The following is a 23,345-nucleotide window of genomic DNA, read 5'->3' on the forward strand; positions in this document are numbered from 1 at the left end:
ATAGTACAGTTTCTGAGGAATTGAAGTCTTCCGATTTGTAACCACCAAGGCCATATGTATTTTAAGGGGAAATCCTCTCCAAATAGCTGATTAGGGAGAGCAAGGGGGATCAAAGTCACCAGGTGTTCACATGTGGTTAGATATTATACTCTCCCAAGTGTGCTGCCCACAGTACCTGCTCAATAAGTGCATGTTGATTGTTGTGTTTTTAGGATTCAGTTGTGGCTCGGGTGCCTCCATCGGGATCCCACTTAACCACTGTGATAACAATGGCAGTGGCCGCAGGAGGGAAGAGGAGTAGAAGGAAAGCTGTCCGGCTGCCTTCTCCCCACTTCTGGCAGTGGAAGCAACAGCCACCTCTGCTTCCTGTTGCCACCAGGGCCTTGTTGGTTGCACCTGGGGGTTTCCAGTGAGGCTGGAGTGGTGAACACCTGGTGGCCCAGGCAACTGCTGAGGATGGGCCATTTAGGCAGAGTGAGGGGTGGGCTGCACCAGCCAAACTGCAGACCCATCCTGGACTGAGGCTCTGCCCTTCTCCCCCCCCCCCCCCCCCCCCCCCCCCCCCGCCTCCCCAGCTGCATCAGCGTCTCTTTGGGTGGGAACCATGGCAGTGGCAGCCTGTCCCAAATCAAACCAGTACCATGGGGGCATTTCCATCACCTAAGTGGAAGCAGTAGCCTTGGGGAGTAGTAGCAGCAGGGGATGGTGGTGGCAGGTAACCCCTGGTGACAGCAAGTCATCCCCACCCCCTCCTTTCTCTTCTTACTCTCTTCCCCTATATTTTCCATTCTCCCTTTTTTCCTCTCACCCTCTACTCTTTCTCTCCCCTGGCCCATTTCTCCTCCCCTTTCCTTTTCTCCCACTTTGCTCCATGCCCTGTCTTCACCTCTTATTTTTCTCATCCTACTTTAGGAAATACTAAGTATACTGGCCATTACTTTGAGTTTTAATGATGTGAGTGTTAAATGTTCCTTCAAGACAATATGACTTCTGATGCTCTCTCAGATTTCTGCCATAGAATCAGAAATTATTTCTCCCTCCTGAAGAACACGTGAACTTTTTTTGACAGTTCCTACCCTGCCCAAAAGCAAGGGAAGAAAACGGAGCCTGCCCTGTCATTCAGTACACCTGCTAAGCAGTGGACCTGAGAAGAGAAATAATGGATCCCGACGAGCTGCTTGTTTCTTTTTTTTCCTGGCAGCTAAATTAATAAAGTCTTCTTTGACCTACGATATTTCACAAAGTGAGTTGGAATGTGAAATTTATAATGAAAGTGTGCACGTGACAACAAATGGACTTTTCATAGTTGTGGAAACCTTTTTGTCCCAAACATCCATCGTCCCCTCTTGTCCAGTCACTTGACCCACTCCCTCGCATTGAATTCGAGACCTTTTTTCTAGGATCCGACTGTGCAGTGAAGTGTTTGAGCGAATTCTATTGGCTTAGTATTTTTCACCGACTTGTCTGGGAAGCAGAACCAAGGAATGGACAAGGGTGTGCTCCTGCTTGCCCAGACACCGGCCCTTTCGTCCACATCCCCACCTGCTCATCTTGAAGGTGAAGTCGATTGTTTTCTCAAGCACCTTTCTGGATGCCAGCTGTCTCTAGGTGAAGCTGATGGCGTCAGCCAACAGCATGGACGTGCCCGTTTGGTGTGAGGACCGCATAGACTCCTGCAGTTTGGAATTATGGAGATAATCATTGTTCTACTGGAGCAATACTTCATGTGTAGAATTGCCCTCTTCCTTAGGAGCGGGTTGGGCCGGGCTGGCCGCCCACAACCCCAGCCGTCACTCTCCCCAAACTGGCAGCCGTGTCAAAGAGGGCTGGGCACTCTGCCAACTAACTCTAGCCCTTTCCACCGACTGGTCAGCTAAGCCTCTCTCTGAGGGTGGTTCAATTCCTCCTTTGTCATTCTTTGCCACTGCCCTTTACAAGTCTTGCTTATACTCCCCTGCTTTCTTTACCATTTCTCTTGCTTTGTTTAGTTTTCATGCATCTTACTCTCATGCATACCACAAGTGGTTTCATAGAATTGTAGGACTTGGAAGATCATTTATTTACAAGTCCATGTTAGCTATTTTAGCAAACTGATTCAATTGAACTTGTCCTCTGTGAAACTCCCTGCTAAGTCTTTTTGGGATTTACTCGGCCAATCACTTCCCATCCCTAAATTTCCTATCTTGATTTTGCCCCTTGTCTATCCTGGTCTACTTCCAACGAGCCATTTATTTATTGACCCTTTATTTAAGTGACCCTTGCAAGACTATCGGAGCAGTAATCTTCGATAAAAGATGAATAAGATCTTCAGGAGCTTTATTTTGAAAAAGCATGCATAGCATTATGCAGTGTATTTGAGAAATCCACCCCCAGCTACTTAGGTGTTCAGGCCAAATCTCTGAGTAATTAGTTGCTCACTTAAAATTCCCTTATCAGTTTTATTCAAATAATCTTCTGCCCTAAGCAATTTTAGTATATTTAGTATGCATATATGTTCATATGTATAAATGTAGATACACACACTATTAAATACATTAAAGTTGTTTAGGGATGAAGATTATTTGACCATATTCTATATTATGTTAACATACATATATATATATATACACACAAATGAAGATGGAAAGTGTCCTATAATTTTAATACAAAGTATTTTGACTAAAAAATGATATATATTTACATATCTATTTACACATATTTACATATAAGGAAAAGTATTCCCAAACTTCCCCACTGAAGTGCTGTTACAAACCATGATTTATCTACAAGGTAATAATCCTGTTGTTGTTGCTGTGACAATAAACCAGGGCCACCCTAGTGCTTTACTTTGCTCACCTTTTCAGCTTAGGGTAATCACCTCAGTATCAACCTGTCTGTATGTAACAATCATAATAATAACAAAATTAATAATGGAATTTGCTAAGCTACGTGTCAAGCACCGTACAAGGTAATCGGGTCATTGACTATCCCTGTCCGACCTGGAGCTCACAGTCTTAAGTAGGAAGAAGAACAGGTATTGAGTCTCCATTTCACAGGTGAGGAAACTGAAGGTCAGAAGAGTTCATTGATTTGCCCAAGGTCTCACAGCAGGTAGAATTGGCAAGCTGGGATTAGAACCCAGGTCCTCAGACACCCAGACTTCCTCCCAACTCAGTGCCATCCTCGTTGGGGGGGAGAGGAATGGGGGGGACAGTGAACAGTAGCACTTGGTGCTTCATCTAGGCCTCTGGTCACTGAGGGCCCCAGCCTCCCTTCCTGATTGCCAGAGCTAGGTGGGACAGAGAACCACGCTTAGTGGATAGAGCACAAGCCTGGGAATCAGAAGGTCACAGGTTCTAGTCCCAGATTGGCCACTTGTCTGCTGTGTGATCTTGGACAAGTCACTTCACTTCTCTGTGCCTCGTATACTTTATCTGATAAATGGGGATTGAGACTGTGAACCCCACATGGGACAGGGACTTTATCCAACTCGATTTCCTTGTATCCACCCCAGTGTTTAGTCCGGGGCCTGGCACATAGTAAGCACATTAACAAATATCATTATTGTTATTATCCTGTTTTGGCTGAAGTGTCGTCCTCAACGCTGGAACATGGCTGCTCTGATTGGCTCTCTCCAAGGAACTTGGACCCTCCCTCACTCTGCTCCTGCTCTCAGGTTGGATTTAGCCTCCCTTCCTCAGTAGGTTCTTCTTGGGAAAGCCTCCCCCTGTGTTACATATGCCCTGGGACCTGGACCCCTTATCTTGTCTTGTCTAATGCTGTCAGGTCATTTCCGCCCCTTAGGAACCTCATGGCCACATCTCTCCCAGAATGCCCCACCTCCACCTGCAGTCGTTCCGGTAGTGGATCCATAGAGTTTTCTCGGTAAAAATACAGAGGTGGTTTATCATTGCCTTCTTCCATGCAGTAAAATTGAGTCTCTGCCCTCGACACTCTCCCATGCTTCTGCTGCCCAGCATGGGTGAGTTTTGACTTGTAGCAGATTGCCTTCCATTTGCTAGCCACTGCCCAAGCTAGGAATGGAATGGGTAGGCCTCTGCAGAGGCACAGACTCTCCCTCCCATAGCCAAGACGGGCAGAGTACTGGAAACTCTCCGGGTGTGATCCGGAGAGGGTCTGTACCCCTTAAGCACCTGGATTCTTTCTCCACCCCAGCCCCACATCACCGTAAAGTGCTTTGACACTTTGCTACTTATCCCACCCCAACCTCACAGCACTTGTGGACGTATTCTTATGCTCTGCCATTTCCCCTCTATGTAGTTTATTTTAATGTCTTTCTCCCAAACTAGACTGTAAAGCTCCTTGAGGAGAGGCATCATGTTTACCAAATCTATCGTACTTTCCCAAGTGTGTGATACAGTACTCTGGGCATAGTAAGCACTCAAAAATCATTGATTGATTCGCATGACCTAGTGGAAAGAGCACAAGTCTAAGAGTCAGAAGACCTGGGTTGTAACACCAACTCTGCCAATTGCTTGCTGTGTGTCTTTGGGCAAATAACTTATCTGTGCCTCAGTTTCCTCATCTGTTTAATAATAATGATCGCATTTGTTAAGCACTTACTATGTGCAGAGCACTGTTCTAAGCGCTGGGGGGGATACAAGGTGATCAGGCTGTCCCATGTGGGGCTCACAGTCTTAATCCCCATTTTACAGATGAGGGAACTGAGGCTGAGAAGTTAAGTGACTTGCCCAAGGTCACACAGCAGACATGTGATGGAGCCTGGATTCAAGCCCATGACCTCTGACTCCAAAGCCCGCGCGCTTTCCACTGAGCCACGGGTGCCTGTTCTTCCTCCTCCTTAGATGGTGAACTCTATGTGGGATATGGACTGTGTCCAACTTGATCAACTTGTAATTACACCTAATGCTTAACACGTATAATAATAATAGTAATAATAACTGACACCTAATTTTTTTGTATTCACACTCTCCATTGTTCAAGCCCTCATGCCTGTCCCCTTTAGTCTGTTCTAAGCACCTGGAAACCTTATTTGTTGCTTATTTCTGGCTTCTGACTTCTGCATCCGAGGTTGAATTGCCCCACTGCCCTCAGCGAAGGGCCTCTTAGCCTCCTAGAATGCGTTGTGCAGGCTTATTTCCCACAAGTACACGTTTCTGCAACTCCTCTAAACTATCAGAATATAGCTAGTAGTTATCTATTTGCAAAAATACACTAATGAATAGATGTTCTAATACATATTGCCTACACCTAGCTGCAGTTTGTGCTTAGGCTCAAATGGCATTAAAATGCTCTATGAATAATGTAAATAGCAGTAGCGGTTATGGAGCGACCACTTGGTATGGTGCACTGCAGTAGATGGTTGGGAAGTACAAACTGAAGACATGTCCTATTCCCTACCCACAAGGAGCTTACACTCTAATGGGGGAGACAAACAGAAAGTATTTATGACTCTGTCCAAATCAGCGAATAGAGCAGACACACACGTGAGTGCTAAGGAGGGTGTGAATACATTCATGAGTGTAATGATTTGATGTTGATTTGAAAATCATAGCTCTTGCAATTCTGGATTTTTGTGTAAAATTATAGTTTTGAATATTTATGAAAATGTTTTTCAGCAGAGAGGATATGGTATTTGCAAGTGTTATCTACCTTCGGTGAATTAGTAGCATAAAACCACAAATGGGAAACTCAGATGCTCTGTGGTCCCTTAAACCACAGTGTAGTGGAAATTTTGTGGGGGGGTAATAGCAGAAATAATTCTATACTTTGGGCTCTTCCTATTTACCTGAGCTTTTAGTGTTCAATTGCTGTCAGACTAGCAGTGCTTAAAATAAAAAGCTTAAATCCCTTGAAAATAGTTTATCATCATTTCTTCATTCAAATGTGTTGAATGTATCTTGTTCATGTTTGTTGAATATTCCACCTTTGGTCTAACTAAAACCATCACAATATGATAGCATTTCATGAAATGATAAATCAGATGATGTGGATGGCCTGTATATAACAAATTTTCTGAAGTTTGTTATTGAGAATATTGTGGAATCCAAACTGTGGTGGTTGCATTGGCCTACTGGCTAAAAAAAAAAAAAGAATTTAGAGATTATTAGTTGTGGCTTTGATTTCTTTTTGGCTCCTTTGACTTGTAACAAGTCATTCAGCACTACTGTAGTAGTGATAGTAGTAAAAGTATTTTTTGAGTACCCACTGGATGCAAAGCACCTGTGCTAAGCACTTGTGAAGTACAAAACAAAGAGGCAGCATGTTCACAAGCGGTGTAAACTCTCTCTGTAGGCATCCTGTGCAATTGAAGAAAGTAGCACTGGCGGCGAGATTCACCTCTGAGTGCGTGCTTGGCTAAGAGGCCAGTGCAGGACCCACAGTGCCAGTGGCGTTGTGTGCACCAAAAGATTGTCCTTTGTCGTGTTGTCAAAGCTTAATGTTGGCAGTACTTGGAGCTGTTTTCTGTTTTGCCTCCTTGTCTCTTCTTAGGAAGCTTTTGCTCCCTTCTGGTTAGCAGTACTCCATACTGGCCTGCCCTCAGCAACTGACTCCCAGTTTTCATTCACTCGTATTTATTGAGCGCTCACTGTGTGCAGAGCACTGTGGGATGCAGCATTGTATGAGGGTTTTCTTTTTAACTGTTTTCCACCATGTCCTTGAAACATTTCCTCAGCCTTCCTGGCTTTCGGTTTCCCAGTTTCGGCTCCCTATCCAACAGCTGTTTGGGTCTCCTGCTGTCGCTTGTCCTGCTGCTGATGGGTTCTGTGCGTTCCGGGCCACGGGGGTATAAACAGCTGCTATGCGACGGCCACGACACCTCCCCAGGAACCATCGCTGATGATGCCTCCCACCACTGCTTCCCTCACTCCCAGTGCCATCGAGGAGAATCTGCCCCGTCCTGCCTTCCTCTGCCCAGGAGAGTAAGAGAATGGCACCTGAAGCAGGAGGCTTCCAAATATCCTTGGGAAGCTGGCTGCTGCTGTAGCAGTTGCTGTGACTCTAGGTGTACCTTGGACTCTGAACCCCGATGAGCCTAAATTTCTGCTCCTCTAGCTGTAGCATCCTTTCGATTATGTCTTTATTTATGTGTGTCTTTTCTTGTCCTTTATGCTATTTTAGTATTTTCTTGTTTCATTACTTCTGTGTCACATGTGTCCAGCCTAGTACAGTGTTCTGCACTCAGTAAATACTTAATAAATACTGTTACTACTATTATCTTATTTTATTTTGTCTATTTTATTTTGTTAGTATGTTTGGTTTTGTTGTCTGTCTCTCCCTTTTAGACTGTGAGCCCGTTGTTGGGCAGGGACCGTCTCTATATGTTGTCAACTGTACTTCCCAAGCGCTTAGTACAGTGCTCTGCACACAGTAAGCACTCAATAAATACGATTGATTGATTATCTTCCCAGCGTCCATGGTAATGGGGAAGAAGGCAGGAACCGGCAGTACGCACACTCTGCTCTCAGGAAAGGAGTGCCTTTTTGTCAGCAGAAGCTGCATAAGAACACAAAGGCCAGAGGGCAGAAGGGAAAACAGCACGAAGAGTGACAAAAAACAAACACGGCAAAGCAACCTGGGTCAGCCTGTGTGGGTGTGAGCACAATGGGGCCAGTTCTGGAGGCCCTTCATTGGCCTTTTCAGTTACACATGCAGACACACATGTGCATACAAGCACACAAGCACTGGTGTAGTGCTCAGGGTCATCATCATGAAGAGAAACTTTTACCAAATGCTGTGTGTGTGTGTGTGTGTGTGTGTGTGTGTGAGAGAGAGAGAGAGAGAGAGAGAGAGAGTGAGTGAGTGAGTGTATTCAGAGCACCGGAACAGTGCCCAGTGTCATCGTCACAAGTAGCAGTCTTTACCAAGTGCCCCGAGTGTGTGTGTGCACATGCACACAGAGAGCACAGGAGCGGTGCCTAGGGTCATCATCATCAACAGCAGCAATTAATCAGTCAACGCTATCTACTGAGCACATACCATATGCACGGCACTGTACCAAGCACTTGGGAGAATACAGAATAACAGAGTTGGTAGACACATTTCCCACCCACAGTGAGCTTACAGTCTGGAGAGAAAGACACATATAAATCAATAAATTAAACTACAGATATGTACCTAAGTGTTATGGGACTGAGAGAGTTATGCAGAAATCAAGGTGGGATAGGATAAATGCTTGGATTAATGTGGTGGCAGTTTAGATGGAGAGGAAATCGTGGGTTTTAGTTATGAGGTGAAGGTAGAACTGACAGGATTTGGTGACAGATTATGTGGATTGAGTTAGGGAGATGTCGGATAGTGCCAACGTTACGGGCTTGTGAGACAGGCAGGATGATGGTGCTGTCTTAAGTGATGAAAAAGTCACGAAGAGGACAGGTTTTGAAACTACAGAGAAGAGATCAGGGCTGGAGATGTGGACTGGTAGTCATCTGCAAAGAGATGGTAGTTGAAGCCATGGGCACAAATGAGTTCTCCAAGGGAGTGGGTAGAGATGGAGAATAGAAAGGGACCCAGAACTGAGCCTTGAAGTTCTCCCATAGTTAAGGGGTGGGAGGCAGAGGAGGAGTCCATGAAAGAGTTTCAGAATGAGAGGTCAGAGAGATAGGAGGGGAACCAGGAAAGGACAGTAACAGTGAAGCCAAGGTTAGATAATGTTTCAGGAGAAGGAGAAGAGAGTGTAGAAGGGGATTAGGATGGAGTAGAGGCCATTGGGTTTGGCAAGAAGGAGATCATAGATGACCTTCAAGAAGGCAGCTTCTATGGAGTTAATGGGGCGGAAGCCAGATTGGAGGGGGTCAAGGAGAGAACTAGAGAGGCAGTTGAGACAGCGAGTGTAGACAACTTGAGTTTGGAGAGGAATAGTAGGTGGAACATTGGGTGTTATCTGGAGGGATCTGTTGAGCTAAGGGACTTTTTTTGGGGCGGGGGGGATAGTGGAGAAATGAGCATGTTTGAAAGCAATGGGGAAGAACCCACTGGAGAACCAACCGTTGAAATGGGCAACCAGGGAGGGAAGAAAGAAGGGAGCAAGCATTTTGAAAATGTGCACAAATGGAGGGGGTTGATTTTGCAGGGAAGTGGGAGATCTCCTCTTGAGATACTGCTGGGAAATATGGGAGAGTTGAAGAAGGAACAGGAGGAAGGGACTGGAGGGGAGCAGGGGAGATTTTAGGGAAATCAAACCTAATGGTTTCAATTTTATCTGTATATTACGTGGCCAGGTCATTAGGGAAAAGGGATAGGGGGTGGGGACAGAGGACAGCATTTACTGAACACTCCAAGAGAGAGAGAAAGAGAGAGAGTGTGTGTGTGTGTGTGTGTAAGAGAGAGACAGAGAGAGAGAGAGAGAGGACAGAACACTAGAGCAGTGTTTGGGGTCATTGTCACCAATAGCAGGATTTACCAAATGCGGTGGAGTGGGGGTTGGGAAGAGAGAGAGAGTGAGAGACAGAGAGAGCGCATGCGTGTGCAGAGCACTTGTGCAGTGCCCAGGGTGATTGCCACCAACGGCAGCATTTATCAATTGCCCCAAGTGTGTGTATGTGTACATTTGTGATCACTCTCAAATGGGAGGGGAGATGATGTCTCACAGTAGTGCCTGTCTTTCTCTCTCTTACCATTTCTCTCTGCCTGTCTGTCCTTGTCCTCCTCTCTACCTATCTCTCATCTGCTTCTCTATCTCTCTCTATCTCTGTTTCTTGTCTCAACAGTCTCTTGTATCTTTCTTGCCTGTCTCTTGTCTCTGTGTTTCTGCCCTCTCCCTCTTTCTTTCTCTTCCCCTCCCTCTCTTTTCCCTCTTCTGGAAGTTTGTTCTGAGTGGGTCACAAACCACCTACAACAAAAGTGAACCAAATGTGGTTCGTGGGTCTGTTTGACATGCTTGGATTATAATTGTGTCAAACAAAAGCTAGGCGATAATAAGAAATCCAAAGTTTATGGCAGCAGCAGTACAAAATGTTTAAATACTTTAGTCATTTGGGCAGCTTGGGAAAATTCAGAGCACGATTCCAGCCTGTAGCTGGTCTGCTATTGACTTAGTATCTAATTACCAAGACCTGAAAATCATTTTTTGTTCTTGGTTTATCATCAAAGCAAATATTTAACATTTGCCTACTACTTAGGGATACAGTGGGCCCCAGTTGAAAGAATATTGGTCTGAGTCAGGATGCTTGGGTTTTAGCCCTGACTCCGCCACTGACCTACAGTTACTTCAGGTAAGTCAAGTAAATATTCTGTGCCCCAATTTCCACATCTTTAAAATGGGAGAGTAATTAATAATAATAATGATGACATTTGTTAAGCGCTTACTATGGGCGAAGCACTGTTCTAAGTGCTGGGGGGATAAAAGGTGATCAGGATGTCCCAAGCGAGGCTCACAGTCTTCATCCCCATTTTACAGATGAGGTAACTGACCGCTCAGAGAAGTTAAGCGACTTGCCCCAGGTCACACAGCGGGCATGTAAGCAGAACTGGTATTAGAACACATGAGCTCTGACTCCCGAGCCCATACTCTTTCCACTGAGCCATGCTGCTTCTCTGACTGGTTCTTTCTCCTGGATTGTTCTTTCCCAGGAAGTGCTCAATAAATGCCAACGATTGACAAGGACCTACCCATCCTGAAGTAGTACCTATTGAACATTTTGTCTCATTTATTGGGGGACTTAGTTTTCCTTGGACTAGTTTAGGACTTTGTCAAGGACCTCAAAACTTGCCAGAATTTTGAGGAGCTCGAGTTAATTTTATATAGAAGTAGATTTAACTTAATGGGACAGTAGAGAAGGGAAACTTTCTGAATTAATGTGAAAAGGGGAAGAAGGGAAAAGGAGAGAGAGGAATTTGTTTGAGGTACATGTTCACAGCAAGCACAATTAGAATGAATGCCAAATCCAACGGCCTCTACTCCATCCTAATCCACCTCGACCTCTTGGCTGCCTTCGACTCTGTGGACCACCGTACCTCGTTCACGCCTGTCCCACCATCGACCCCCGGCCCACGTCATCCCCCGGGCCTGGAATGCCCTCCCTCTGCCCATCCGCCAAGCTAGCTCTCTTCCTCCCTTCAAGGCCCTGCTGAGAGCTCACCTCCTCCAGGAGGTCTTCCCAGACTGAGCCCCTTCCTTCCTCTCCCCCTCATCCCCCTCTCCATCCCCCCATCTTACCTCCTTCCCTTCCCCACAGCACCTGTATATATGTATATATGTTTGTACATATTTTTTTACTCTATTTTATTTGTACATATCCATTCTATTTATTTTATTTTATTAGTATGTTTGGTTTTGTTCTCTGTCTCCCCCTTTTAGACTGTGAACCCACTGTTGGGTAGGGACTGTCTCTATATGTTGCCAATTTGTACTTCCCAAGCGCTTAGTACAGTGCTCTGCACATAGTAAGCGCTCAATAAATACGATTGATCATGATGCTGATGATGATGGATGAGGTTTGATTTTAAGGGGATTTTGAAGGTGGGGAATGTGTCCGATTTGAAGGGGGAGGAAGTTCCAGGCCAGAGGGAGGCCATGGGCAAGGGGTTGGTGGAGAGATAGATAAGGTCAAAGTACTGTGAGTAGGTGTTAGAGGAGCACAGTCTGTGGACTGGGTTGTAGTAAGAGATCAGCAAGATAAGGCAGGTGGGGAACACTGGTTGAGCACCTTTAAACCAATGGTAGGCAGTTTCTGTCTGACTCAAAGCTGGATGGGCAACCACTGGAGCTTCAATTTTTTTCAATGGTACTTCTTAAGCACTTACTATGTGCCAGGCACTGTACTAAGCACTGGAGTAGATACAAGCTCATCCAATTGGACACAGTCCCTGTCCCACGTGGAGCTTGAAATCTTAATCCCCATTTTACAGATGAGGTAACTGAGGCACAGAGAAGTTAAGTGACTTCCCTGAGGTCACACTGCAGACAATCAATCGAGAACTTACTCTGTGCCAAGTACTGTACTGAGCACTTGAGATAGTAAGTATAACAGAGTTGGTAGGCATAGTTGCTGCTCACAAAGATGTTACAGTCTAGAAGGGGAGACAGACAATGATATAAATTTAAAAAATATGGTTATGTACATAAGTGCAGTGGGACTGAGGGTGAGGTGAATAAGTGCTAGGATCAGCATGGCAGCAGTTTGGATGGAGAGGAAGGGCAGAATTTGGCAGTGTCATGAAGGTGGACCCGAAGGATCTGGTGACAGACTGAATATGTGGGTTGAATGAGAGTGATAAATCGAAGATGATGCCAAGGTTACAAGCTTGTGAGACAGGGAGGATGGTGAGGCTTTCTACGGTGATTGAAAACTTGGATCCATGGAGGGCCATAAGGGTTGAATAGTCTCTAGTTCCCTTACAAGGGGAGATGCTCAGGTGACAGAGAAGAGAGTGAAGTTCATGGGAAAAGAAATGATGATGATGGCACTGGTTAAGCACTTATTATATGTCAAGCACTGGGGTTGATACAAGCTAATCAGGTTGGACACAGTCCCTATCGGGGCTCACAGTTTTAATCCCCATTTTACAGATAAGGTAACTGAGGCAGAGGTAATAGAGAAGTGAGGTGACTTGGCCAAGGTCACACAGCAGACAAGCGGCAGAGCCAGGATTAGAACCCAGGTCCATGCATTATCCACTAGGCCATGCTCCTTCCCGTACGGGTCTGAGACAGAGAGCTAGTCATTGACTAGAGGAACCATTCCTAGCTATTCTGTAAATAAATATGGTGGAACAGGATGGTTAACAATCCTAGAGCATTAGCAGGAGAAAGGAGTCATAGTTCTGTCAGTCAATCTATCAGCCATATTTATTGAGCATTTACTGTATGCAGGGCACTGTACTGTTTGGAAGAATACACTATAACAGAGTTGGTAGGCATGTTCCCTGCCCACACTTAATGCAGGTGGTATCAATTCAGTGGAAACAACTAGAAATACTGTTTGTCTCCCCACCTTCTCTCAGGAGAAACTCGTTAGGAGCAGGGCCCTGCCCAACAGGAAAGCTCAATTAGCACTATGCCCCGTCAATCAAATAGTCAATCAATCAATCAATCAATCGTATTTATTGAGCGCTTACTGTGTGCAGAGCACTGTACTAAGCGCTTGGGAAGTACAAACACCTAGCACAAGTGCAGTCATTAAGCTGGAACTTCCGGAACTGGTAGGCGAGGAGTCAGCTGGCGATGGGGTGTCAGGAGGCTGGGGTCTAAACAAGCAAACAGGAAGAAGTGCTGTGGACATGTTTTCTAAACAGGACATTGGACACGTGATTCAAGTTTCAGACGAGGGTGGGCTGAGCTACCTCGAGGCTTCCCAAGAGAAGGGAGCCGAGGAGCGTCAGAGAAGGCGTCAGGGAACCTGCAGCAGCAGGAAGGGGCTGGCCAGAAGGAGCTCTCAGGCTCCGGGCCAGACACAGGTAAGGAGGGCCAAGGGGCAAATAAAACTGTCAGGTTTTGCGGGCCGGGGGAACTCTCGGAATTTAGGAACGCTTGCTGTGAAATGTGCTGTTTCTTCTGCTGTCGCCTTTTCATGGAGTTGTGTTTTGTACTATGTACCCCAAGTATTAAAATGAGTTTAATGTAACTGTCTGGGGTGAGTCGGTGGATGCTCCGGGGAGGGAAAAGGGGACCCGAGACTAGCAGGGGAAAGGCCTGCTGTACTGGAAATGTAGCCTCCCAGAAAAAGCGAGGTCCGCTTAGCCGAAACCCCAGACGATCCCCTTGTAGTTGTGGTGTTATCAGCAAGTCTAGATGGTGGTGGTGGTGGTGGTGGTGACAGCAGTGCAGGGGGGCTTGGATTTTAGGGGTGCCCGAGGGATAGGCTCCTGCACTGTGCCTTGTCCTGAGAAGCAAAAATCTTTGAGGGTTTTTGGACACTGGAGGAAAGAAGCAAGGGGGTCCAAAAGGCTTCTTTCCAGCGGAGCTGGCGACTCCCAGCATGCCGCCCAGTGGACCACCAGGGTGTCCATCAGCTTCTCTGGGAAGAGGGGGTAAAATGACTCAATTAGTGAGCTTCATTGCTTTCCTGCCGAGAGATAATGCCAACCGAGTGCTTATTAGTGAATGGTAGTTATTGAACTCCTGCTGTGCACTAGACTAAGCGCCGGGTAAAGTGCAGCAAGAGCACAAGGCCTGTTCCTCTCCCTCTAGGAGCCGACGAGCTAACGGGACCGGTAGAATCCAGGCCACTAATGGAAGCTTCCCATACCTGCCGGCTTGTGGAGGGTCTGTGCGAGGCCTGGAGAAGGTGGTAGGGTGGGGAAGACGTGGGGTTCTGGCAATTAATCATGGAAGACTTGCTGGAAGAGGAGGAGGGATTCAGTGGGCTTTGAAGTGGGGAGGGCTGTAGTCTAGCAGGTTGGGAGTGGGAGAATGTGCAGGCTCGTGAACTGCTTGAGTGGGGAACCGTTAGATGGGAAGGAGGTGTTGGGGGTAAAAAGACCCAGTTTGGAAGAAGGGGGAGATAGGGTGAGAAGATGGGAGTGTCACGAAGCCCCAGAACATCCATGATGCAGAGGGAGGCGAACAGCCATTGGACGGTTTGGAGGCGTGGACGAGCATGTGCTGAGTGATATTTCGGGACAGTGATCCGGGCAGTGGAGTGGAGGAGGCCAAAGGCAGGGCAATCATTGCAGTAGCTTAACAGTGATATGACGAAGGTTTGAACCAGTGAGGAGAGGAAGGCATGGATATGGCTCGGGGATAATCGGTTGTATATACTGAGCATTTACTGTGTGCAGAGCACTGTGCTAATTGCTTGGGAGAGTACAAAGTAACAGAGTTGATAGACACATTCCCTGTCCACAGCACGCTTACATCCTACATGGGGAGACAGACATTTAATATAAATAAATTATGGCTATGTATATAAGTGCTGTGGGACTGAGGAAGGGGTAAATAAAGGGTGACACAGAAGGGAGTGAGAGAAGAGGAAATGATGGCTTAGTCTGGGAAGGCCTCTTGTAGGTGATTTGCTTGTAATAAGGCTTTGAAGGGGCAGGGAGAGTCACTGTCTGTCACAGGCCAGAGGCAGGACATGAGCAAGAGGTTGGTGATGAGATAGGCCAGATTGAATAGGTTGCCATTAGAGGAGCGAAGTTAGTGGGCTGGGTTGTAGTAGAAAATCAGGGAGGTGAGGTAGGAGGGTGCAAGGTGAGTAAGTGCTTCTGAGCAGGGAGCTGTGTCTTAAACAACAACAGTTGGTTGTTGTCTGCTACCAACCAGGAGCCTCGTGGGGGATTTTGGGAGCCGCAGCCAATCCTGGCAGTGTTTCTGGCCTTCCCGCCGCTCCTCTGGCTCCCAGGGTCCAGAGGATGTTTGAGACCAGATGCCAGACTGTGGAGTTGCAGGCAGTCCACTCTCCCTGACTGGGTTTCCCTCTGTGGATGTGGTGCCTGGCCCTTGCAAGGGGGATGGGCTGTGAGCAAGGGGATCAATGGACTGAGCGGGTACTTCTGTGCTAAGCCAGGATGGGGGTTTTTTGTGGTTGTTGTTTGTTTTCTTCTTCCCCCTCCTTGCTTTGCTTGCCACCACCCTTCCCCTGGCTTTCCTGGTCCTGTAACTTTAGGGAAGCAGCATGCCCTACTGGATAGAGCACAGGCCTGGGAGTCCGAAGAACCTGGGTTCTAATCCTGCCTCTGCAACTCGTCTGCTTGTGTGACCTTGGGCAAGTCGCTTCACTTCTCTGTGCCTCAGTCACCTCATCTATAAAACGGAGGTTAAGACTATGGGGCCCATGTGGGACATGGACTGTGTCCAACCTGATTAGCTTGTATCTATCCCAGCGCTTAGAACAGTGCTTGACACATAGTAAGTTCATTTAAAGTAAAGCATTTTTATTTTAAGGAGCTGTGCTCCCTCCTCCATCCCTCTACAAGCAAGTGAGAGGGCACAGCCCCCTCCCTTACCCGCCCCTTGCTCCCCACACCCCAGTATCTGTCTCCCACCCTCTTCTCATGGGTCATGAGTTCAAATCCTGACTCTTCCACTTGTCAGCTGTGTGACTTTGGGCAAGTCACTTAACTTCTCTGGGCCCCAGTTACCTCATCTGTAAAATGGGGATTAAGACTGTGAGCCCCCTTGGGACAACCTGATCACCTTGTAAATTCCCCAGTGCTTAGAACAGTGCTTCGCACATAGTAAGTGCTTAATAAATGCCATTATTATCATCATTATTATTATTATTCTCCTCGTCTACCCCCAAGTGGTCCCCATATCGAAAAGGAGGAGGGGAGACTGGAGAAGGGCCTGTTTTATGGGTTTTTGGAAAGTGGAAGTTAGTGCGAGAAAGGGGAGGGAAGGAAGGAGGGAGACCCCCTGGGTTCTAGCCAGTCATTTGTAATAGTTGGGGGCATTGGTCAAGCATCTGCTAAGTGTTGGGGTAAAGAAAGTGTATTCAGATCTGTCCCCCATTGGGCTCTCAGTGTCCCCATCCTTGGCCCTGTAGGGGCTCCTGCAGCGTGTTCCTGGAGAGATCTCCCTGCTCTTTCCCACCTCTCCTTGCTTTTCTAGGGCTCTCTCCTTAGCGCTTCTCTGTTCCTGGCACTGTCTCCCTCTGCTTCCATCCACCACCACCCCCCGCCCCCGCCAACCCTCCTTGCATCAAAGGGATGTAGCTTCTGAAGGGAGCTGTGCTTGTGGCCGGTTCTGGTTCTGAGCTGGGGACCACAGGTATGGCCAGAGGTGGGAATAGGAGTCAAGTAAGAGGCCCCAGTTGCTTGTAATAATAATCATAATAATAATACTTTGGAGTCAGATGTCATGGGTTCAAATCCCGGCTCCACCAATTGTCAGCTGTGTGACTTTGGGCAAGTCACTTAACTTTGTGCCTCAGTTCCCTCATCTGTAAAATGGGGATTAAGACTGTGACCCTGCGCAAGGATGACCCGCAAATTCGTGAAGTGTTCCATATTTTTCCAAGCTAGCTCTCTTCCTCCCTTCAAGGCCCTACTGAGAGCTCACCTCCTCCAGGAGGCCTTCCCAGACTGAGCCCCCTCCTTTCTCTCCCCCTCCTCCCCCCTCCATCCCCCCCGCCTTACCTCCTTCCCTTCCCCACAGCACCTGTATATATGTATATATGTTTGTATGTATTCATTACTCTATTTATTTTACTTGTACATATCTATTCTATTTATTTTATTTTGTTAATATGTTTTGTTTTGTTCTCTAGCTCCCCCTTCTAGACTGTGAGCCCACTGTTGGGTAGGGACCGTCTCTATATGTTGCCAACTTGTACTTCCCAAGCACTTAGTACAGTGCTCTGCACACAGTAAGGGCTCAATAAATACGACTGATTGATTGATTGATTGATTGAGCCCCACATGGGACAACCTGCTCACCTTGTATCCCCCAGCGCTTAGAACAGTGCTTTGCACATAGTAACCACTTAACAAATACCATTATTATTATTAATACTATTGTCGCATTTAAGCGCTTACTATCTGTGAGGCACTGTACTAAGTGCTGGGGTGGATACAAGCAAATCGGGTTGGATACAGTCCCTATCCCACATGGGACTCAATCTCATTCCCCATTTAACCGATGAGGTCACTGAGGCCCAGAGAAGTGAAGTGACTTGCCCAAGGTCACGCAGTAGACAAGTGGCAGAGCCAGGATTAGAGCCCATGACCTCCCAGGCCCTTGGTCTATCCACTGCACCCTGCTGCTTCTCAGCATGATCTTGTAGGCGCCAGCTTCATCTTTCAACGAAAAATACAGCTTCCAAAATGAGCAATACAGAATTTAGTTGTCTTACAAACAGATTGTGACAGAAAGCATACTCTTTACCACAGTTCTGGTTTCCTCTTTCCTCCTGGAGGCTCCTTGGTTTATTTGTAGTTATTTTGAGTTCTGCCTCTTACCGATTCTCTCGGGTTTTTTTTGAAGATATGTGGCTGTATTATTAAAATAGTTTATAAACATTTATGAGCCACTCCAGAGTCAGGAAAGCCATTGTCATGCAGAATGTGTAAGACTATTTTGAAGGATACTGAGCCTTTAGTCATTTGATGAAGACTTTTTTGGGTCTCAGGTTTTGCTCTAGTAATAGATGAACTCGGTGATAAAAATGGAAAAAAACTTCTAAGGGAAATAGATTTTTGAATTGTACTTCGCATCATGAGTATCCGCTTCATACTTTGCCCAGTGGGGCAGCGCTTTTATGAGCTTTAAGAAATGCAAATTTCCAATTTTACTGCTTTGGTTTTACTGTTTGCTTACGTCCTCGCCATCCCTACCCAGGAGAAGGATTTGCTGTCGGAGGGTCAGGTTGGAGGGCAGCCGTGCTTCCCCACCCCGGCCCCCTCCCAGGATCGGCGTCGGGACCTCTGGCCGGCTGGCTGGCCAATCAATCAATCAATCAATCGTATTTATTGAGCGCTTACTGTGTGCAGAGCACTGTACTAAGCACTTGGGAAGTACAAGTTGGCAACATCTAGAGACAGTCCCTCCCAACAGTGGGCTCACAGTCACAGTCACAAAACCAAACACACTAACAAAATAAAATAAATAGAATAGATATGTACAAGTAAAATAAATAAATAAATTTTATTTATTTATCCGGACCCTGCCTGCCCTCGGCCCCAGAAGGGCGGCTCCTTGGTTAGCTCACCTCGGGGGCTTTTGGGGCAAGAAGGGGCTGCTGTCAACCCAGCCCCTGCGGGGTGACCGTCCCTTGACTGTGAACTGCCCTTAGCCCATTCTCCACCCCACCCCACCATCACCAGGGGCTAAGGAGCTGCCCCCTCCGTGGGGCATTGGCCAGGGTGAAAGCGTACTGTGCCAGGCACAATAAATCCTGATCTCTGCCCCCATAGACCCTGAATGAGCAAGATGTCGGTCCCCTTGCCTGCTCCCCTCCGCTTCCAGGGCTGCACCCGGACGAGTTGTTTTTTGCTTTTTCTTATGACATTTTGTTAATCACTTATTTTTGGGTCAAACACTGTTCTAAGCTCTGGGGTAGGTACAAGTTAATTAGTTAGGACGCAGTCCCTGTCCCTTATGGGGCTCACAGTCTAAGGAGGGAGAACAGAAATTGAATCTCATTTTACAGTTGAAGAAACTGCGGCAGAGAGGTGCAGTGATTTGACCAAGGTTGCAGAGCAGGCACAACATTTATGTATATATATATATATGCATATAATTCTGTTTATATTGATGCATGTTTCCTTGAAGTGTATATATCTATAATTCTATTTATATTGATGCCTGTTTACTTGTTTCTATGTCTGTCTTCCCCCTTCTAGACTGTAAGCCTGGTATGGGCAGGGATTGTCTCTCTTTATGGTTGTATTGTACTTTCCAAGCGCTTAGGACAGTGCTCTGCACACAGTAAGTGCTCAATAAATACTATTGAATGAATAAATGAAAGCAACTGACATCATCATCATCATCATCATCAATCGTATTTATTGAGCGCTTACTATGTGCAGAGCACTGTACTAAGTGCTTGGGAAGTACAAATTGGCAACATATAGAGACAGTCCCTACCCAACAGTGGGCTCACAGTCTAAAAGGGGGAGACAGAGAACAAAACCAAACATACTAACAAAATAAAATAAATAGAATAGATATGTACAAATAAAATAAATAAATAAATAGAGTAAAAAATATGTACAAACATATATACATATATACAGGTGCTGTGGGGAAGGGAAGGAGGTAAGATGGGGGGATGGAGACGGGGACGAGGGGGAGAGGAAGGAAGGGGCTCAGTGTGGGAAGGCCTCCTGGAGGAGGTGAGCTCTCAGCAGGGCCTTGAAGGGAGGAAGAGAGCTAGCTTGGCGGATGGCCAACGCTTAACTGACAGAGCGTGGGATTCGAACCAGGTCCTTCTGACTCCTAGGCCGGAGCTGTCTCCACCGGGCCATGCTGTGAAAATGCAAGGCAAGGCAAGATCGGCTTAGGGAGGCTGCTGCCGGCCTCTGTCTGTGACAGGGCAGGGCTTTGCCACTGAGGAGGAATTGTGCTGTCCCTTCCTCTTCTCCAGTGAGGGGCCGGAGACCCTCAGTTCTAGACAGCCCAGCCTCCTGCCCCCCTCCCTCCCTCTCTCACTTTGTTAATTTGTGTTGAAATTTTATGTTAGGCTCTTGGCACACCAGTTGCTCAAAGCTTTCCTTCTGTTTGGCCCCGCTGCATGAAAATGCTGCAGATCCAGGCTCTGCGGGATAGACTGTCTTCTCCAGGCTTAGACAGCCCTTTTTTTATGGTATTTGTTAAGCACTTGATATGTGTCAAACACTGTTCCCAAGTACTGGGTTAGATACAGTTTACTCAGGTTGGACACAGCCCTGGATCCTTTCATGCAAGTGATAGACATTAACCTGATTTTTGTACTTACTAGTTCCCAAAGCACTTTTTGGCAAGAGTCTATACATTTCTTCTTTAGTCACAATCCACAAAAGAAAAATGATTCAGATAAAATCCCGATTAGGATATAAAAGGATTAAAGCTCTTAGGACAGTGCTCTGCATACAGTAAGCATTCAGTAAATACGATTGAATAAAATCAGCATTGTAACCTTTCTCGGGGTTTTAAAAAAATTTATTTTTACATTCCAGAGGCGATTCTCTATTTGCACCCCTTTCCATGTGTGTGCTTTGACTGTTACTGGTATGCAAATCAGAGTGTTGGAAATCTTAGATGAATCTGTAAATTCCACAGAGCTTTAATATTTAGTGCAAGCCTTCTGAGACTCCCTTGAGTAAAATTTTGAAGGCGTTCAAAAATTGAGTTCCGGTAAGGTTCAGAAAGTGACCCGGACAGACATTTTCCCAACTCGTTTATGTTTACGATAGGTGTCACTCAGGGCCTGATGAGGATCTGGGTTTCAGCATTCATAAAATAATAATAATAATAATAATAATAGGATTCATTAAGCACTGTGCACCAAGCGCTGTACCAACTCCTGGGGTAGATATAGGATAATCGGATTGGACCCGGTCCCTGTTCCACATGAATCTCACAAGCCTAAGTGGGAGGGAGAGCAAGTATTGAATCCCTGTTCTGTAGGTAAGGAAACTGAAGCTCAGGGAAGCGACCTGCCCAAGGTCACAAAAGCAGGCAAGCGATGGAGCCGGTATAAGGATCCAGGTCGCTGTTTCCCTGGTGTCTCTGAAGAGGATCCTCATGAAAGGAATATGAAGGGCCGCAGCAAGGCTTTCTGGTCCCCATCCTGCCCACCCAGAGCCCCCATGGTATCGTCGGAGAATATCCCAGGGATCCAAAATCTTCTGGAAGAACTTCAGAATTAAGCAAAGAGACCAGCTCTTTACAGGTCTCCTTGGCCGATGCCCCTGGCACCATTGGAACCGGAGGGCCAGAGTTTGTTCCCCATAAGTTGTGCGGCAAGTGGCGACCCATCCTGCTCTGTTGCTGAAGAGCTCATTTCCTTGTTTTGATCTGTATCTGCCTACAGTTTATGCCCGGCAGTTGAAAATACCGGTTTCCACAGTTAGTCTCTGCAATCCGATTCTTGTGTTTCCTGCTTGATTAGCTGGCACTAGAATGACATTTTTCTGACTTGTGTTCTTGTGGGCCAGCAGCAGTCCCAGGCCAGGACCAGGATCTCTTCAGATGTTTCCAGGCTCATTTTGCTTGGATGACTTTGTCCATTGACCCCAAGTGCTTAGGACAGTGCTCTGCACCTAGTAAGCACTCAAAAAGTACTCCAATGGTACTTATTGACTGCTTGCTGTGGACAGACGACCGTACTAAGCGCTTGGGAAAGTACAATACAGTAGAGGAAAGCCCAAATATAGAGGAGAGCCCGGCACCTCAAGAATCCCATTTGTCTTTGAAAGTTAAAGTAATGAATTAATCAATCAGTCAGTGGTATTTATTGGGTCCTTATTGTGCAGAGCACTGTGATATTTCAGTATTTCAAATAAGCGCAACACCATTCCAGCTCAACTTTTTTGTTTGTCTAAACAGACTCTTGCTCACCCTCTTTAAAAAAAAGGCCACACCAAAACAAAAAATCCCAACAAACTTGTTTTCTTAAAGCAAGAATTTTCTTCAGAATTAGCCATTTTCAGAAGCACATCATCTTTGCAGGTGCCTTGGCAGGTTTAATAGGCTCCAGGAGGAAAAGAAAATCAATCAATCAATCAATCGTACTTATTGAGCGCTGGCTGTGTGCAGAGCACTGTACTAAGTGCTTGGGAAGTATAAGTTGGCAACATATAGAGACAGTCCCTACCCAACAGTGGGCTCACAGTCTAAAAGAATACCCAAAACAAAAAAAAAAAAACAAACAAACAGGAAAAAACTAAAAGCCGAGTCCCTCGACCTCCGCTATTCCCATCCCCCGGGCCGTTTTTCCTTCCACTCTATTCACTCCAATTTAATGCAGAAGTTTCTTTCTTTCTCTTGCGAAAGGAATTAGCAGTCGGGTAAGAAGAGCGGTGATCTCCTCATGGGCCACAAGGGGGCGCTCGGCCTCCACTAACGAGGCTTCTACCCCGACAAAGAATTTGCGCTCTGCCCACTTGGGGAAAAGCTGAAAGGTACTAATTTTAATTGGCAGTCCAGGCCCTTGGGAGTAGTTCTGTCAAAATATTTCAATAGTTCCCTCGCTGCCTTTAAAAATACAGGTGCCCTATGTGTGGCTCGTCAGTATGGAGGGGGGAGGCAATGGAAATGGAATGACCCTCTCCCTCAATTCCCACCCCTCCCACTTCTGGGCTCTGCTACCCCAACCCCCTCCTGGCAATTTCTGTCGAAGAGGCAGGGTAGGGAGGAGAAGGGCTTCTGCTCTGACCATTGGGATCTTGCAGAAACCACCCTGGGGGTTATATTTACCAAGGCTTCCTTCCCCCCCAAAAATCAATCAATGCATTTACAGACGACTTACCGTGTGCAGGGCACTGTCCTTGGCACTTTGAGAGTACAACACACTAGAGTTGATAGACACCATCCCTGCCCTCAAGGAGCTTACAGTGTATTGGGGGAGATGGACCTTAAAATCAATTATAGGTAGGGGAAACGGCAGAATATAAGTGCTGGGGTGGGGCCAGGGGTGTGGGTAAGTATCGAAGCGCTAATGGGGGACGGACTCATGTGTCTAGGCTACACTGAAGGGAGGGAGAATAGGATGGGGAGATGAGAGGTTGGTCAGAAAAGGCTGAAGCTCGGGGCATTTTCTTCCAGGTGATACGCTGGCCTGGCCAAGGTGGACTGTTTCAAAGGTAGCCACCAGAACAGGGCAAGATTAAAGAGGGCAACTCAAACTGAGGGTAAGACCCACTTGCTCTCTTGTGCACGAACCCTACGTGGCCTTTAACTGGGCTGCTAATAGAACTGTCCTTATACAAGTGTGTGTGTGTGTGTGTGTGTGTGTGTGTGTGTGTGTGTGCGTGCACAAGTACAGATGAACTGTGTGAAGTTCTGAAATATGTGCCTGGGA

The 23,345-nt window shown here is 46.6% G+C and overlaps 1 pseudogene; it reads right to left on the minus strand.

Annotated features, from left to right (window-relative positions):
• Nucleotides 1–3,971: 3,971 nt before the first annotated feature.
• LOC119920461 lies at nucleotides 3,972–4,116 on the minus strand (annotated as a pseudogene).
• Between the last annotated feature and the right edge of the window lie 19,229 nt (nucleotides 4,117–23,345).

This window comes from Tachyglossus aculeatus, chromosome X1 (genome assembly GCF_015852505.1).
Source record: "Tachyglossus aculeatus isolate mTacAcu1 chromosome X1, mTacAcu1.pri, whole genome shotgun sequence".
NCBI classification, from domain to species: Eukaryota; Metazoa; Chordata; class Mammalia; order Monotremata; family Tachyglossidae; genus Tachyglossus; species Tachyglossus aculeatus.